Source organism: Mustela lutreola, chromosome 6 (assembly GCF_030435805.1).
Source record: "Mustela lutreola isolate mMusLut2 chromosome 6, mMusLut2.pri, whole genome shotgun sequence".
NCBI classification, from domain to species: Eukaryota; Metazoa; Chordata; class Mammalia; order Carnivora; family Mustelidae; genus Mustela; species Mustela lutreola.
The window spans coordinates 82,163,170-82,176,179 of record NC_081295.1 but is presented as its reverse complement, the minus strand read 5'-3'; the positions used below and the strand labels follow the sequence as shown (position 1 = coordinate 82,176,179).

General features: G+C 36.0%; 1 protein-coding gene across 2 annotated transcripts in view; it reads left to right on the top strand.

The window, feature by feature from the left end:
• The window catches only part of SLC35F1 (solute carrier family 35 member F1), a 394,657-nt gene that overhangs the window by 232,895 nt on the left and 148,752 nt on the right, over positions 1 to 13,010 (top strand). The gene's annotated exons all lie outside the window — the stretch shown is intronic.

Below are 13,010 nucleotides of genomic sequence, written 5' to 3'. Positions count from 1 at the left end.
AACAAAAAGACTTAATGCATTGTTCTCCATGAAACCCTTCCAGATTTGCTTTGTCTCATTTTAAGGTTAAAGTTATCCCAACAACTTCAAGCAATTTTATATACCTACTTGAGTATATTGGTATTTTTATGTTCTCTGTTTAGATAGTTTCACTTATTTATATTCCATGTCTCTAAGCTTCTGGGAGGCAGGGGCCAAACATTCCTTTCTTATAACCTGCACTTAGCATGCCTTGGCAAGTACTACTGACTGATTTATTTCTTAGTGACTAATCCCATAACTCACAGAGTTTGCACATAACAAATGAGCAAACATTACTGATAACTCAACTACCAAAAGAGTTTAATGAAATACACAGAAGGAATGGACTTCAAGATCGAAGATACCAATTTCAAGAGTTGATGATTATACACCAGCATCTTCTAAGAGTAAGTCAGAATATGGAATAGAAGGAAATTTAAAACTAATTATCTTAACCTGAGTTATCCAGAAAGCAGAGCTTTATGTGTTGTTACTTTTCTTTTCTTTTCTTTTCTTTCTTTCTTTCTTTCTTTCTTTCTTTCTTTCTTTCGAAGTCTGCAGCCCCAAGGAGCAGGCACGAGAAAGGGGTGGAGGGAGAGACAATACAAGGAGTACCCAACAGAGCATCTTGTGAGCTAGGACCTCTTCAGAGAACCTGAAGAAGTGACTGCTTCTCAGGACTGTCTGTCTAAGGGAGGAAGAAAGAAGAATTTATCTGTCTGCTGTGGGTTCTCTAGTGGTAAAGGGCAGTAATTCTCCTGCACTTCCCAGAACGGGCACTAAGCAGATCCTCACAAAGTCTGACCCTCAGCATATGGTGGAATCCCCAGGGTAGGAGGCACAAGGTGTACAGAATGAGCATGAGGCCTTGGGCCACTGGGTTTGGCCCACATAATGTTATTTGTAGTCTATGCAAAATTGGTTGGGCCTCCACTGGAGCTAGAATAAGTGACTAGAGACCTTGGAGGTAGGTAAGACCAAGAAGATTTGAAGGGAGAGCATAAGAGGTATCTTAGCCACTCACTACTTTGTATAGGAAGGAACTGACGCCTAGTGTAGAAGATGCCCAAGACTATGGAGCTTAATTAGTGGAACTCAAGAGCCAGAAGCTTCTAAATGCCTATTTGGTGCTTTTACACTATTCCACTTTAGATATACAACACTGTGCCACTTTAAATATACAATATACAATTTACATGCAGAGTTCTGACCTATCCTCTCATACTAGAGTTTCAAATGTCTCCTACACTTAGTGCCTCATAGATTCCCTGAAATATTGCTGAGGAGGGCTTTTTGTGGCATACTTTGTTTCCTCTAAAAAACAAAACAAAACAAAAATATGATACCACAGAACCAGAGATTAGATTAAACTCCATGAATATAAAATTTGAATTAAATCTGTGAATATGTGTATTTGCTTCTTGCCTAGTGCTCTTCTTATGTAGAAGTCTAATTAATGCTTAATGTTATAAAACCTTTCAGCAAAGAGCATCAAGAAGCCAATGTCCTAACTTCTGTAAGCATGAGCCTTTTAAAGAACATAATAGAACACCTGTTTCTCCCATGTTCAAGTGAAATTGTTTTTAGTCAAGGGAGTTTACTTAAGTGTTCTCTGTGTATGTATATCTGAATTCATCTGCTGACCCAAATCTATCATGGCTTGCCTGAGAATAGTTATCAGAATGAAGATGTCTCTACAGAAAGGTTGATATGCTCTGATTCAAGATGATAACATAATTGTTTCACTCTCATGTCAAAGAATTACAAAGCAATATGATTATATAACTCTATGTTGAAATTTTTCATACCTTTTTAAAAGAATGTAGTCTTATAACGGAGGGTAGAAACAAGATTCAATTCAGGTTTTATTTTAAATCTTATTATTTTGAATATCTAATTTGTAACAAGTTTATTCACAAGGTTCTAAAGTCTTTCTCTTTAACAGAATAAAGTGCTTGTGGTTATGTCAGTCTTTATGAATATAAGCTGTATTATAATAGGTATTCAGCTCCCAGCAGCACTGTTTTTCCTGAGACTCATACATTTTTCATTGTCTGGTCATTCTGAATTTAAAGTGGATAGGATGTCCTTTTAAATGCATAAACAAAGAAGATGGAAGTATGTATCATAGTCTCTTCTCAATTTCTGCTACTAAAATTATAGAACCTATGTTTCCTATGTTAGAATGCATCTGGTGTGTTATTCTATATATTGCATGAATAACCAGCAGCTCCCTGTGCAGAATTCTACCCAGGACCATATTTAGCATCATTTTTGTAGGATAGCACCTTACCAGGCTTGTTCAGAAAGGCAACAGAATATAGCTTATTAACTCAGTGTCTAACTGGAAGATGGAATACAGTAAAAATATGGTGGATTTTGTCTTTCAGAGCTAGTAGTTTTTTAAGGTAAGGTAAGCAGCCATCTTTCAAATCTTCTATGACTTTGCCCTTTTTCATTTATAAATATTTGTTCACTTGTAAACATGTTTCTTCATACATTCTGTACTTATTGAGCATCTATTTCCTTTCAATCCAGCAATACTGAAGGCACAAGGAACATAGAAATTTAATAGAATGCATTGTCTTCTTTTCAGGAGCTATGAGTTGTGCAATTTGGTGAGTATAAATAGAGATAGAAGCGTACATATGAAGGCACTTAACTCAGCCTTGGGGAGAAGGAATAGCCAAACAAGGTTTTCTGAAGAAGATGGGTCTTCAGATTAGGAAGAGTTAGGTGAAGGGACCACAGATCTATTGTGGTGGTTACCTATGCAAAAACAAAACAAAAAACTGTTCAGAGTGATAAGGCAATAACAAGTGAACTGAAAAGATCCTAAAAAAGAGAGAGTTGGAGAGGACACTCTGTGAAACAAATCACAGAAAGGATTTGGCCAGTGCTTAAAGACAACAAAAAAGAATTTGATGAGAGGAAAATGGCAGGGGTGGGGAGGCAGAATTAGCAGAATTTGCTATCTAGGTCAATATTTAGGTTTCTTTATATATATATTTTTTAATTTACTTACTTTTTAGCTTTGTTGACTCTAGTCACTTAACTCAGATGTGTAAACTACAATAGCTACAGAATTTAGCTTTCTGTATTTGGGAAAGAACTCATGAACTAACCTGATAAAGGGCTCCTTCCATTCCTTCCTGCTTTGCAAGTCATCTTTATTAGTATGACAGATAAAACAATAATTTGCATTTTGTATCAAGTAATATCAAAACAGCTAAGTGACATGGTCACTAATTAAAAGCAAAAATTAATTACTACAGATTTGCTGTTTTGTTTGGCTAAAAAAAAGAGAATAAGCCTGTGTTGACTTCCTGTTCAAAGGCATAAACTACAGGGGTCTTGGTGGAAGAATTTTCATTAGTCAGTCTGGCTGGCTTTTTTTTGCCTTTACTATCTCCAGAATACTTCTAGAACCCAGCAACTGGGGTTTCTAGCACTGTGCTCTGTGCTTTCATGAGGGCAAAGAATTTTTTTGTTGTCTTTGGTTTTAGGGGTTTTTTTGCAGCATAATGGTGGTATAGCATAATTAATTAAGAAGTTGGAATTTGGAATTATATAACCTAGTTGCCATCTAAACTCTTCCCCAAGCTAGCTCTGTGATCTTGAGCTGGTTGCTTAATCTAAGCATCAATTTACTTACCTATAAAAATTTAATTCTCTCTAAAATAGTAATGTCTATTATAAGCTGCTTTATGTAAGCCTATGATAACCACAAAGCAAAAACCTATAGTAAATACACAAAAGATAAAGAAAAAGGAATATAAACACACACAGAAGGTCATCAAACCACAAAGGAAGAGAGCAAGAGAAGAAGAAAGAAACAGTGAACTGCAAAAACATCCAGTAAACAATTAACAAAATGGCAAAAAGCATGTACCTATCAATCATTATTTTAGGGACACCTGGGTGGCTCAGTCGGTTAAGTTTTCACTTAGGCTCAGGTCATGATCCCAAGGTCCTGGGATCGAGCCCTGCCCTCGGCTCTCTGCTTAGGGGGGAGCCTGCTTCTCCCTCTCCCTCTTCCTCTGCCTGCCACTCTGCCTACTTACCTCTCTCTCTCTCTCTGTCAAATAAATAAATTAAATCTTAAAAAGAACAATTACTTTATATGTAAATCGACTTAATTCTCCAATCAAAAAACATTGGGTGGCTGATTAGATAAAAAAGCAAGACCCATTTTTATGTTGCCTATAAAGGTCTCACTTTAGATATAAGGACATACACAGATTGAAAGTGAAGAGATGGAAAAAAATATTCCATACAAATGGAAACCACAAAAAAAAAAGCTGAAGTAGCTATCCTTCTATCAGACAAAATAGAATCTAAACCAAAGATTCTAATAAGATCCCAAAATGGGAATACACAATGATAAAGTGGTCAGTTCAACAAGAGGATATAGCATTTGTAAACAAATATTTATGCACCCAAAATAGAATTACCTAAATATTTAAAACAAGAATTAATAGACCTAGGGATGCCTGTGTGGCTCAGTCGGTTAAGTGGCTGCTTTCGGCTCAGGTCATGATCCCAGCGTCCTGGGATCAAGTCCTACAAGGGGCTCCTTGTTCTGCAAGGAGCCTGCTTCTCCCTCTGCCTCTGCCTGCCACTCTGCCTGCCTGTATTCTCTTTATCTCTCTGACAAATAAGTGAATAAAATCTTGAAAAAAAAAAAAAAAGAATTAATAGACCTAAAGGGAGAAATAGACAACAGTACAATAATAGTAGGAGATTTTAATACCCCACTTACATCAATGGATAGATTATCCAGAGAGAAAATCAATAAGAAAATATTTATCTTAACACATTAGATCAGATGAACTTAACAATTATATGTATGGAACATTCCATCCAAAAGTGACAGAATACACATTATTCTCCAGGGCAATTAGAACATTTTCAGGATAGATGATGTTAGGCCACAAAACAAGTCTTAATAAATTTCAGAGGATTGAAATCATATCAAGCGTTTTTTCTGACCACAGTAGTATGAAACTAGAAATTATCTATATGAAGAAAGCTGGAAAATTCACAAATCTGTGGAAATTAAACAAGATGCTGCTGAGCAATCAGTAGACCAATGGAGAAATAGAGAAGCAAAAAATACCTTGAAGCAAATGAAAACAGAAACATACATACCAAAGTTTGTGGGATATAGGAAAAGCTGTTCTAAGAAGGCAGTTCATGGTAGCATATGCCTACCTCGAAAAACTTTTCAAAAAATATTTCAAAAAAGGAAACTTTCATATAAACAACCCAACTTTACACCTTAAGAACCAGAAAGAGAACAAACAAACTTGAAGGAAATGAAGGAAATAAAGATTAGAACAGAAATAAATGAAATAGAGACTAAAAAGGCCATGGAGAAAATCAATGAAACTAAGAGTTGGTTCTTTGAGAAGATAAACAAAATTAACAGGCCTTTAGTTATACTCATGAAGAAAAAAGGACGGAGGGCTTAAATAAATAAAATTAGACATGAAAGTAGTTTTACAACTGATATCACAGAAATACAGAGGATCATAAGAGACTGCTGCAAACAATTATATGCCAAGAAATTGGACAAATTAGAAAACTGGACAAATTCCTAGAAACATACAACCTATCAAGACTGGATCAGGATGAAATAGAAAATCTGAACAGGCCAGTTATTAGTAAGGAGATTGAATCAGTAATCAAAAACCTTCCAACAAACAAAAGTCCAGGACCAGATGGCCTCACTGGTAAATCAAATCAAACATTCAAAGAAGAATTAAACCAATCCTTGCTGAAGCTCTTTTAAAAAACAGAGGATACGGGAACTCTTCCAAACTCATTTTATGAGGCCAGCATTTTCTTCATATCAAACCAGACAAGGACATCACAAGAAAAAAAACAAAACAAACAAACAAACAAAAAAGGCCAATATCCCTATTAATATAGATGCAGAAATCCTCTACAAAATGTTAGCAAACAAGATTTAACAATACATTAAAAAGATGATACACCATGATCAAGTGGGATTTATTTCAGGGATTGAGGGATGACTCAACATCAGCAAATCAGTCAGTTTGATACACCACATTAACAAAATGAAGGAGAAAAATCATATGATCATCTTAGTAGATGCAGAAAAAACATTTGACAGAATTCAGCATCCTTTTATAATAAAAGCTCTCAACAAAGTGGGTATCCTCAACATAATAAAAGCTATATGTGACAAGCCCACAGCTAACATCATACTCAGTGGTGAAAAGCTAAAGCATTTTCTCAAGATGAAGAACAAGACAAGAATGCCTACTCTCACCACTTTCATTCAATATGGTATTGGAAGTCCTAGCCAAAGTAATTACACAAGAAAAGAAATAAAATGAATCTGAATTCGAGAAGAAGAAGTAGATTGTCACTATTTGCAGATGACATGATATTATATATAGAAAACACTAAAAAGTACCAAAAAGTATTAAAAACAATAAATGAATTCAGTAAAATTGCAAGCTACAAAATCAATACACAAAAATCTGTTGCATTTCTTTATATTAATAACAAACCATCAGTAAGAGAATAAAGAAAAGAATCTCATTTACAATTGCATCAAAAAAAATAAAATGCCTAGGAATAAACTTAACCAAGAAGGTAAAAGACCTGTATTAAAAACTGTAAGACCTGAATGAAATTGAAGAAGACACAAATATGAGACTGACGCGCTACCTACTGCGCTAACGAGGCACCTAGAAGACACAAATAAATGGAAAGATATTTTGTGCTCTGGATTGGAAGATTCAGTATTATTAAAATGTTCATACTATCCAAGGCAATCTACAGATTTGGTGCATTCTCTACAAGATTACAGTGACACTTTTCAAAGAAATAGAACATTTCTTTGTAATTTGAAAATCTGAAATAAGACAAATTTGAAAATTTGTTTAGAGCCACAAAAAAACAAAAATAAAAACAAAAACTAATAGCCAAAGCAATCTTGAGAAAGAACAAAGCTAGAGGCATATCATGCTTCCTGTTTTCAAACTTTATTACAAAGGTATAGTAATAAACACAGTATAATGTTGGCATAATGACAAATACATAGATTAATGGATCAGAATAAACAAACATATATATGGTCAATTAACTTACAACAAAGGAACCAAGAATATACAATGGGAAAAGGATAGTCTCTTCAATAAATGGGAAGGGATTGGGGAAATTGGATAGCCGCATTCAAAAGAATAAAATTTAACCGCTATCTTATACAAAAATTAGCTCAAAATCCATTAAAAACTTGAACATAAAACCTGAAGCCATAAAACTCCTAGAAGAAAACATAAGCAATTAGCTCCCTCATATGGGTCTTCGTGATGATTTTTTTCAATCTGACACCAAAAGCAGAAGCAGCAAAAGCAAAAAGAAGTGAGACTACATCATACTAAAAAGCTTCTGCACAGCAAAGAAAACTATCAATAAAATGAAAAATAATCTACTGAATGGGAGAAAATGTTTACAAATTGTGTATTTGTTAAGGGGCTAATATTCAAAATATATAAAGAACTCATAAAACTCAATGGCAAAACAACAACAACAGCAAAACAAATAAAAGACCTCAATGGCAGAAATATAAACAATCCAATTTTAAAAAGACAGAGGATCAAAATAGATATTTTTCCAAAGACATATAGATGTCCAACAGGTACATGAAACGATGTTCAGTATCATTAATTATTAGGGAAATGCAATTCAAAACCACAATGAGGTATCACCTCACACCTGTTAGAACGCTTATTATTTAAAAAAAAAAAAAACAAAACAAGAAATAAATGTTGGGAAGGATGTGGAAAAGAGGAAACCCTTGTGCACTGTTGGTTGGAATGTAAATTGGTACAGCCACTGTGGAAAACAGTATGGAGGTTTAAAAAAAAATTAAAAATAGAACTACCTTATAACCCAACAGTTCCCCTTCTGGGTATTTATCTGAAGAAAAGAAAAACTAGATAACTAGAAAGGATTGTTCATGTTTGTTGGACATGTTCATGTTCTTTGCAATGTTATTTGCAATGGCCAAGATACAGAAACAACCATAGTCCATCATTTGGTGAGTGGATACAAAAATTATGGTGTGTATATGGTGGTTTATGACACAGAGATGGATCTTAAGGGCATTATGCTAAGTGGATTAAGTTAGACAAATACTGCATAATCTCTCTTATATGTGGAATTTTTTTTCTTATTAAAGCACATAGATAAATAGAACAGATTGGTCATTGTCAGAGCTGTGAGGATTGGGGATTGCGAGAAATGGGTGAAAGGGGTGAAAAAGTGACAAGAAAAAAAACAAGTTGAGAAGGAGAGAACTCTGTGTGTACCTATAATTACATTTGTGCCTGCTTTTTGAACAAAGGACCCCACATTTTCACTAGGATATGCAGTTATGTAGCAAGCCCCATTCCTACTTGAAACTGAGTTCCTTAAGATGTTTATTCACCATATTATTCTGTGTCTAGTATAATAACTGACATTTATTAGATCATAAAAAATGCTTCTTGAGATAATTTTATTAATTTGATTTATAGTATATATGTGTGTATCCATAAAACATCTAAATATCTAGAAACTCCTGGGTGGCTCAGTGGGTTAAAGCCTCTGCCTTCAGCTCAGGCCATGATCTCAGGGTCCCTGGATCGAGCCCTGCATGGGGCTCTCTGCTTGGCAGGGAGCCTGCTTCCCCACCCCTCTCTCTGCCTATCTCTCTGACTACTTGTGATCTCTGTCAAATAAATAAATAAAATCTTTTTTAAAAATCTACATATTTATTTATGCATTTATATAGTACAAATTAGTAAAAATGTATACTGTGAATGTAGAATGATATATGCAGTAGATAGATAAATATAAAATATTTATAAAACAGGTTTCTAAATATTTTGATCTTCCAGTTATCATTCTATATTAAGAGACTACTGCTTTAGTCCTTTTGATTTTAAAAGGTCATTAATTCAAATGCTGACATAACCAATACTGTATTTTAAAAACTCTTTTTTTTTTTTTAAAGATTTTATTTATTTATCAGAGAGAGCGAGCACAGGCAGACAGAATGACAGTCAGAGGCAGAGGGAGAAGCAGGCTTCCTGCTGAGCAAGGAGCCCGATGTGGGAGCAAGGAGCCTGATGCGGGACCCGATCCCAGGACGCTGGGATCATGACCCGAGCCGAAGGCAGCTGCTTAACCAACTGAGCCACCCACGCGTCCCTGTATTTTAAAAACTCTTAAGGAGTAAAGTAATACCTGGATTAAGTGGATTTATTCTACCATAAACTTTCAGAATGTGCCCATTGTCAGCACATTTCTATGAGAAATAAATACAAAAGTACTACCTACCTCATTCAGTTATTATGAGGATTAAAGAAGAATGTATAGATAAAGCTAAGCCCAGGACTTGGGTGAGAATTTACTAAATATGAATTATTTTTGTTATTTCTCATTAACTGGCCTCACTGTGTAATAAGTTATTTGGGAACTCAGCCCTAAAATCTTGGTTAGTATCTCCTCAATGACAAGGACTGTGTCTTACTCATCTTTGCATATATAGTGCCTGACATGTAGATGGCTGTTTTATAGTATAGCAGTACATATATGTCAGAAGAACTAAAATTTTTTTCTATTACATAAGTAACCAGTCATTTTTGGTGGCTTGATTTTGTTCAGGAAAGGCACAGGATATTGCCAAGGTTTTGAATGCCAGGGTTGTAATTCAAGCAGCTGTAGGAATTGCCACATCATGGCAATTTTTAACCTTCTTTTCCCAAGGAGACCTACTCCATACCCAGTGTTCTCCAGTGGATGCACTCAGCACTGGGAGCAGCCAATTAGTTGTAACTCTCCTCATTTCTCTTCCACTTAAGGATGTAAGTTATTATGCAGGTAATCAAGAGTGACCCAGTGAAAAGGTAATCATGAATCCATGCTAAATTGAATTTTTAAATCATTTTATACATTATTATTTTAACTATCATCATAATTATTGTGTTTTGTGGTGACTAGCTCAAACTCCTTCAAAGAATTCTTTGAATTCTTCAAAATTCTTCAAAGTCAACACTTTTATATCTTACCACTTCCTGTCTACTTAGTCACAACTAACTATTCCCTCTGTAAATTCTCTGTTCCCTTGGTTTCCATGATACCAGTATTGCCCTGGTACTCTCCACTCTGCCAAAACTGGTCCTTCAAAGGCGAGGAATGACTACAACTTAACTTCCATCAGTCCTCATTCTCTCTACCCTGTAAGCAACTTTCAATACTACAACTACCTCCTCCATTAAAGTCTCTGCTTCCTTGGTTTCTCTGATAGCAAGAACTGTCCTGGTTTTCCCCTTGGCCTTCTAACTACTTCTGACTCTAATGATGTGCCTCTTCTTTCTCCCCTAACCCCAGTCTGCAGATTCCTCAAGGATTTTACCTAGCCCCTCTTACTCTCTCTTTCATTCTCCCTTCCTTGGTGATATCATCCATTTCTAGTACTTTAGACATTCTCAGGTGTGTAACTTCTGCATATTTGTCTCCTGACTGACCTCCCTATCCAACTGTTATCTCTTGTTTCTAATATTGCTGGATCATCTGGACGTTCATCTGGTGGCTCAAATTCAATATTCCAAAAATATTTGTTATCTTTGCACTAAAACCAACTCCTTATCATGATTTTTGATAGTGGATATCATACTGGTGTTAGGCTGGCTTAAAAACCTTTGAAATAATTCTGGAATATTTCTGGTGCTTCTATTTACCTTTGCCTTTCTTTTTTTTTTTTTTTTATCACCTTTCAGTTCAGTAAAACTGTTCAGGGTTGCCTAAGGCCAATCTCTGCACTGTCTTTGAATCTCTTCATTTTCTACTTCTTCTGAATGGTATTGCCCAGCTACAGATATGGTGAAGAACATCATGCAGACTTCACAGTCTGGCAGAGGGAAAAAAGGGGTAAAATCAGTAATTATAATACAGTGATATATCATGATCCCAGGGTCCTGGGATCGAGCCCGCATTGGGCTTTCTGCTCAGCAGGGAGCCTGCTTCTTCTTCTCTCTCTGCCTGTTTCTCTGCCTACTTGTGATAATAAAATTATAATATAAATCTAAAAAATCAAATAAATAAATAAATAAATCGAATAAATAAAAAATAAATAAAATTTAAAAATAAAAAATAAATTTATAAATAAATAAATAAGATTTTTTTTAAAAAATGCAGTGATGTAGAAGTAAAGGAGAAACATTCCAGCGAAGGGAGGACAGGTAATACTTCTTAAAGGGGGTAACATATAAGCCAAACCTAAAAGATGAACAGGAGTCAGACTGATAAAGGCAAGATGAACATTCTGGAAACAGTGATAACACAATAATGCCAGCGAAGAAGACCACAACTCACTGTTGATATGTAGGTAGCTCTGTAGGACTGGAGCTCTGGCTTCATGGGGAAAGCAGGAGGTAAAGCCTCAGAGGTAGTAAGAGTGGAGGGGGGCATTTGGGGCCTTGATTTCAGTTACCTATTGCTCCATAACTAACTACTGTGAATTTCATGCCCTAAAACAACAGCCATTGATTGTTTCTAGCAATTCTCCAGTTGGGCAGTTATCTCTGGCAATGGCTCATCTCCGCTCCATGTGGCATAGGCTGGTACTGCTGCGCTGGGGCAGGAGGATCCAGGATCCTCCCTCAGAGGGTTCGTGCTTCAGCTGGGGTGGCATTGGCTGGCTCTCTCTTTTCCTCTTCACTTGGTCTCTCAAGCTCTAATAGCCTAGGTTCTTTACATGGAAGCTGTATCTGAAGAGAGCCAAAACTGGAAACAGCAGAGCTTCTTATGGATTAGCCCAGAAGTCACATGACATCCTTTCCCTTACATTCTGTTGGTCAAAGTAAGTCACAAGATAAGCACGTTAGAAAAGAAGAAATAGATCCCACCTCCCTTTGAGAGGACCAGCATGAATGCGGAGGGATAGGAGGAAATGTTGGCAGCCATCTTTGTAGAGGATGTATCACAGGCCTTACAGATCACTGCACTTTGAAAGGTACCATTATAGGATTTTAAGCAACAGACTGACATTTTAGACATGTTTAAAAATATGTCTTTGATTCCTTAAAAAAGATTGAATTGCGGAGTGGGGGAGGTCAGGGCCAGTGTTTGGGAACAGGACAACCAGTGGGAAGCCTCTACCAGCATGCTCCAGGTTAACCTCAGGAAGTAAAACCTTCTATGGGCTCTCATGCCTTGCCAATATTTTCCTCCTCATGGAAACAAATGGAATGATGAAAATTTGATGGGTGTCTTTAAATTAATTTCTTTCTTTTTTTCTTTCTTTCTTTCTTTCTTTCTTTCTTTCTTTCTTTCTTTCTTTTCCTTCCTTCCTTCCTTCCTTCCTTCCTTCCTTCCTTCCTTCCTTCTTCCCTTCCATTCTTTCTTTCTTTCTTTCTTTGGCAAGACACCACTGAGGTATCTACCCAGAACTCTTTGCCCCTTTCAGAAAGATGGATTCACATCTTCTGTGGGGGAGGAAATATGTAACATTGCAAATTTTCTGACCAGTGCTTTTTTATTTAAAAATACTACTCCTTGCTTATTTTACATTACTGTTTCTATAAATAAACCAGGAAAGTTAGATGGGACTTTGGGGGAAGGCAGAAGCCTGCTTTGTATTTCTAGGAGCTTTTCCTGAGTCAGATTGTGCAGATTTATATGATGGCAAAATCCATATGGGCACTTTATTTCTATGCAAAGTGAACCCCTTGACTCTTGCTTTTAGTCCCTACTACAGTGGTCTACAATGCCTATGAAAAAGCCACAGAAAATATTTACACGGTGTGAAATGTTTTATTGTACCACCTCGGTAAATAAGTTTCCTTCATGAATAACAGGTTTAATATGCAATCATTTGTAACTTGTGTAAAGGAAAAAAGAGACTAGTGCTTATTAGTGCTTACTAGAGCAAAAGAAGATCCAAAATCTGGGAATGGGAAGGAGAT